This window comes from Monodelphis domestica, chromosome 4 (genome assembly GCF_027887165.1).
Source record: "Monodelphis domestica isolate mMonDom1 chromosome 4, mMonDom1.pri, whole genome shotgun sequence".
In the NCBI taxonomy this organism is placed as follows: domain Eukaryota; kingdom Metazoa; phylum Chordata; class Mammalia; order Didelphimorphia; family Didelphidae; genus Monodelphis; species Monodelphis domestica.
Genome location: NC_077230.1, coordinates 353185227 through 353191998, shown reverse-complemented (window position 1 = coordinate 353191998; position 6772 = coordinate 353185227). Strand labels below are relative to the sequence as shown.

The following is a 6772-nucleotide window of genomic DNA, read 5'->3' as shown; positions in this document are numbered from 1 at the left end:
AGTCCTATATTACATGTATTTTCTTCTCATATAGTTATAAACAGTTCAACTTCATTGAATTATATGTTTTCATTCATGTTTACCTTTTTATGCTTCTTTTGAGTCTTCTCTTTGAATGTCAACTTTTTTATTGAGATCTATTTTCATTTCATCACGAATGTTTGAAGCTGCCTTTTTTTATTAAATATTCATTTTGTTCCTCTATAAGATTGTACTCTATTTTGCTGGGTAGGTTTTAATCCTAGCTCATTTGCTTTCTGGAATACCACATTTCAATCCCTCTACTTCTTTAAGGACATAGATCCTAAATCTGTGATGTATGATTTTTTTAGCTATTTGCAATATTTTTTCAATGACCTAGGAAATTTGAAATTTGCCTATAACCATGAAATTTGCCAGGAATTATCATTTTGGATCTATTTCAATAGGGAATTGGTATAGTATTTCAAATTATTTTTTACCTCTGGTTCTAACATATCAGTGCTGTTTTCCTTGATAATTTCTTGAAATATAATATTGAGGATTTATTTTTTTGATCACTGTTTTCAGTAGCCCAAGAATTCTTTTTTTTTTTTAATAAAACTTTTACCTTCCATTTTAAAATCAATGCTGTGTATTGATTCCAAGGCAGAAGAGTGATAAAAGGTAGGCAATGGGGCTTACATGACTTGCCTAGGGTCACCTAGCCAGGAAGTGTCTAAGGTCAAATTAGAACCCAGGACTTCCCATCACTAAGGTCTGTCTCTCAATGCTCTGAGCCATCTGACTACCCCCATTTAATAATTTTTAAATTTTCTCTTCTGGAGCTATTTTCCAGGTAAGTTGTTTTTCCAGTGAAATATTTCACATTTTTTTTCTATTTTTTTCATTCTTTAAATGTGTTTTGTTGGTTTTTTTATGTTATATGAATTAAGTAGCTTCCATTTGCTCAATTTTAATTTTTAAGAAATTATTTTCTTAAGTGAGCTTTTGTTACACCTATTCCATTTTTTTTTTTTGGTTACAGAATTTTTGTGGTTCTTCTACCATAAGGCCAATACTTTTTAAGTTTTTTTTTTCTTTAGGTTTTTTTTTTATTTCTTTTACCAAGCTTTTAATTTTCTTTTCATATTTTTTCTATCACTTTCATTTCTTTCCCCAATTTTTCCTCTACCACTCATGTTTTTTTATGTTATCCAGGAATTCTTGTTGTAATTTTTCTTTGAAATTTTGGCTGTGACTAATTTTATTACAATTTCCTTCTGCATTTTGTTTTTTTCTTGCCACTACAGTAGCCTTTTGTACTCAGGTTCTTTTTTTTCACCATCATTAGCTTATTTTCTGTCTGTTTTTTTTAGCTTTTTATTAAATTGGACTCTGATTACCTGAGTGTGGGGAAACACTAGCCTAAGATTCAGGATTTTTCATGCTGATATTTCCTGAATTAATTTGGGGGCTGCAAGTTTTTAGGACTTCCAAAGTCGTGTGATGTAGGGAAAGGTAGGTCACTGCTTTCTTTGTTCTGGGCTGTATCTGTGAGCACTTTCACTTCTCTTGGCCATGGCACTGTGATCAGGTATTCTGCCCTTTTGCAGCCATAAGTGCCAGTGCTCATCTTTACCTTGGAACTATGACTAAGGTTCCTTCTTTCATGTAACCAACCATAAGACTCTCCATTCTAGATTTGCAACCCAGAACTGCATATGACTAATAGAGTTGCCAATCAAGGCTAACTGTACCCAGTGTCTGCAAAAAGGTCCATGTAATCATTTCCTAACTAATTGTCTAACACATTTAGCATCTCTTGGGTGACATTTTCTGAAGCTATTGCTTCTGTCACATAAGCTTGGGGCAAATATGCACCTTAGTGTCACATCCCCATTCTATGGACTTCTTGAGCTATTTTAGCCTGGAAAAATATCTCAACCTGAACTTTTGTTGACTGTAGTGCTTCAGAATTTTAATTGAGACATTACTTTAAAAAGTTATTTGGGCAGAAATTTTGGGGGAGTATAAGTGGGTTCCTGCCTCTCTAACATTCTTATATGTTGTTCTAAAAATGATGCCTATATAATCTACACACCTATAAAGATGGCCTAGTCTTGAATTATTTTTCTATAATTTCTCATTGATATCCATTAGACTAATTTTACCTCTTTGTATTAATTTTTAACAGCTATTCTTTGAGCCTTTGAGTATAGACCTTTGAGGACAGAGGGTTTACTACTGTTCCTTACCTTAGATTTTGTCTCCTTTAAATTTCAAAATGTTTCAAATGTTTTTCTTCTTAAATTAAATCTGTTCTCTATGATAACATGAGATTTATACACATACACACTTATACATGTGCATGTGCTTGTGGAAACAATATTCTCTCCCTCCTATGCATTTTGATTGAATTCTATTGATTGTATTTCCAATACTACTGGTAAATCTGACCAGCATTTGCTAGGTATGAACCTTCTCTAGTCAGGAATCTATCTTACTTTCACTTCAATCAGGGCTTGCAAATCAAAATCCTATCATAAAATCTTAAACAGCTCTTTACGCTCCTTAAAAATTTATTTTTTTCTTTTGTATCCCTTACCTTCAAAAATCAATAGTGAAATAAAAATGAACAAAAAAAAACTCCTGCTATCTAGATGTTATTAAGTTTCCTGCCTGAATCTTCAGGACTGAAAATATTTTTAAGTTTATTATTTTAGTATTACTTAAGTCTGATCAGAAGTGCATAGATATTTTCTATTTTGATAATTTTGATAATTAGAAGGGTCTCAGTAAATTTTTTTCATTTAAGAAATACAATTTATTGGATTACTATTCAATTAAACAAATGGTAAGAGACCTATATTAAAGTGCTTACTTCTTCAAAGCATAGGATTATTTGGAGTTTTGAGACAGAATGTTGATTGCACAAACTATTTTGTTGAATAAAGCTTGCATTCTAGAAGGATAATATACACAGGTAATAATATTTCATTATAAACTTCCTTTTTCCTTTTTCCTTTTTTACCAATTACTTGTAATAATAAATTTCTACATAAGTTTTCCCAAGATATAAGAATAAATTTATCTCCCTCCCTCACTTCCCTTCCTCTTCCCAGAGCTAGCAGGTGATTTGATTAGGGTTATACATGCACTATCATGCAAAACATATTTCAATATTTTCATTTTTGTGAGTACTCTCATAAAACCCAAATCCTCAAACTTTAACCTAAATTAAAAAAATGAAAAATCATACTCATTCATCTATATTTTTATACCAACAGTTCTTCCTCTGTAGTTAGCATTTTTTGTCATAAGTCCCTCATTAATTGTCTAGCATCATTGTACTGCTGATTGTAACTAAGTCTATCACAGTTGATCATTCCACAAAATTGCTGTTGCTATATACAATGTCTTCCTGGTTATGCTTGCTTCATTCTGCATTACTTCATTAAAGTCTTTCCAGTTCTTTTTTAAATCATCCTACTCATCATTCCTTAGAGCACAATATTATCCCATCACCATTTTATACTTAATTTGTTCAGCCATTCCCCTGTTGATGTATATTTCTTTAATTTCCAACTCTTTGCCACCACAAAAAGAGCACCTATAAATATTTTTGTACAAGTAGATGACCTTCACCCTTTTATCTCTTTGGGATACAGACTTAGTAGTGGTAATAATTATCTTTCTTAATATTTGATCAGTGAATTGGAGACATGTAGAACAGAGCACTATATGACACTTTACAGGGAAGTTTGTTATCAACAGGGGAAATGAGGAATGACTTTATGGAGGGGAAATATTTGAGCTGATTTTTAAAGGAAGTATAAGAATTAAGTAGTTAAATAGATAAGCAAGTGAGCCAAGACAAAGCTGGGGAAAATATCTATTCTTTAGGGGAATACTTATCCTGTTTTGGTAAATAATAGAACAAGTTTCAGAGAAATTATTGAAATCAAGGTCTTTCTGACTCCAGGCATATTGATCTATATACTATGTCAAGCTGCCTCTATTTTACCTTATTATAACTATTAGTAGTAGCATTAATTGATTGTCATTATTTCTTCTCTGTCACAGTTGAAAAGACTCGTAGACAGAATCCCTTATCAATATAAGCATCTATGTAAAATGAGTATATAGTACCAATAACAATAGTGGCAAGAGTTATTAATAATAATAATTTATAATAGGAATAGAGACAAGTCCTTTTATTTAATTTGTATAAGAAAACCCTAGCAGTGAAAATTCTATCAATGCAAGATAGCATATTTTTGTCAATTTATTGTAATAAATATGTGCCTTGTGTCTAGGGAATTTAAGTGCCTTGCCGATGGTGACTTAGCCTCTATGTCAATGGCAGGACTTGAAGGTCTTCCTGGCTCCAATTCAAACTTTCTCTTCACTTTGTTATTGATATAATAAATAAAAAGCTGGCTTCTTGGATATCAACCTGAACTTTGCAAAACATCTTGAATATATTATCTAATTTTATCCTTATAAGAACTTTGTGTCCAATACTTTTTAATCCCACTTTTAGAGATTATAAAACTCAAGCTAAAAAAAAAATCAGCAACTTGCTTAGGGTCACATACTTAAGAACTATTAGTAGAGGTCAATCCATGTCTTCCTTACTTAAACTCCAATCATCTATCCACTACACCATGCAGCAATGCTTTTCTTTTGTTTGCTTTACTATTCTGGTCTGAGAGTATAAACTCGTACTGGTCAAAGACCAAGCCTTTGTTATTTTCTAAAGGTATACCCAAAGAGCTTCTTAGGACAATTTGTCAGTATGACAGTGATGCCAATCATTGAAGTCATAGAACAATGTACTTGAGATTCAAGGTGATCTCATTTCAATCCTTACAGAAATTCCTCTTTGCACCCCTGTGAATAAAAACGTGAGTTTCTCTTTAGCGAGAGATTGAGACAAACATTAGCAACAAAGGGACAATATCATAGAGTAAATATATATATATATATATATATATATATGACTCCTAAGAAGCCAGGTTGCTATATACAATATTTTAAATGATGAATTATTCATGATCAGTTGTTAATAAAATAATTAATCTGGGAAATCTAGAGGTTCTATTCAGGTGAAAAGAGGCCACAGAGCTAGCCAAATGCAGAAACTGGGTAGATGGCTTTTCATGTTGTAGAGTTTCATGAATCCCCACATGAATCTCTGCCTTTTCCTGTATCTTTTTTTTTTCTTTTCCCCAAATACCATTAATACAGAATGCAGTTATCATTCCATATGTCAATATTATAATGAAAAGGAAAGTATCATTGGAGAAAGTAAAATGAAGATTCAATTAGCAGTCAGAACGAGTGATATTAAATTGTTTCTAAAGGACAGATTCTGAGAGGGGATAGGCCAGTGCATATGAGACAGATCAAGTAAAAGGTGAAGGGTCAAGGATCAAGAACAGAAAGGTAAAGGGATGAAGAATAGGACATAAATTGAAAGGTTTCTCACAATTCAGGCATCTTTATACTCTCTGATTTAGACCAAAATTAACTGTTTCAGAAACTATTTGACCTTTGATAAAAAAAAAAGGATTTTTCACTTTGAGACCCTTGAGTCTTCCAGAAAGCTATCATCTGACTTGTCTTGGGAGACAAAATCAGGTCTTTTGAGTTCCAAAGGTGTTCAATCTCTTTTAAAAAAGAAAATTCTTTGCATCCTGATACGAATCTGCTTGGTTTTGATGCTGTAAATGATGGGGTTCATGAGAGGTGGGAAAAGGATATATATATTCCCCATTAGGACATGGACCAGGGGTGAGAGGTGTTTTCCAAATCGATGCACCATTGTAAGACCAATAATGGGAATGTAGAAGACCAGGACAGCACAGATATGAGAAATGCAGGTCTGAAAAGACTTGAGTCTCTCCTCATGGGACGCAATAGCTAAAACTGTGTGTAAGATCAGGATATAAGAGAGGAGGATGAGGAGAGAGTCTAAAAGCAAGGTGCAGATCACCAGAGCCAGGGCATAGAAGCTATTGAAGCGGATATCAGAGCAAGCCAGACGCAGAAGGTCCTGGTGTAGACAGAAAGAGTGAGAGAGCACATGATGGTGACAGTAATGGAAGAACTTTAGGCGAATTATAACAGGGAGAATTGACAAAGCACTCCTCAACAAAATAAACAAACCAGATTGAATGACTCTGGTATTTGTCAAGATAGTTGTATATCTGAGAGGATTACAGATTGCAATGAATCGATCAAAGGACATGGCAAGAAGGACTCCAGACTCTGTACAGGATAGACCATGAATAAAATATGTCTGGGCAATGCAGGCATTCAGACCAATGTCATGACTGAATCCCCATAAAATCCCCAACACTGTGTGAATGGTAGATAGACCCATGCACAGGTCAGTGAAGGCCAGCATAGCTAGAAAGTAGAACATGGGTTGATGCAGACTTGGCTCAGTTCGGATCACATGGAGAATTATGCAGTTTCCCAGGAGGACAATAGCATAGATGGAGGAGAAGGGGATGGCAATCCAAGAATAATATAGCTCTAATCCTGGAAAACCAGTGAGGAGGAATGTGGATGAACTAAGGTTGGGACTAAGAAGAGTTGACATAATTGAAAGAAAGTATTTCTTGGATAAGGATCAGAACCCTTAATTACATACTAACCTTTAAAAGACTTTAAAAAAAGAAATGAAAAGTCACTTAATCACTTTAAGCACCATCAGTTCTGTAGGAAAGCACACTGCTTTTTTGCAGAAATATGGTTTTGAGGCAGGTCTAGATATCATTAAGGCAACTGGCTTGGTGTGAAA

General features: G+C 33.7%; 1 pseudogene; it reads right to left on the bottom strand.

Moving 5' to 3' along the window:
- Positions 1-5499: 5499 nt before the first annotated feature.
- On the bottom strand, positions 5500-6571 carry LOC100021412 (olfactory receptor 51V1-like; annotated as a pseudogene).
- Positions 6572-6772: the final 201 nt, after the last annotated feature.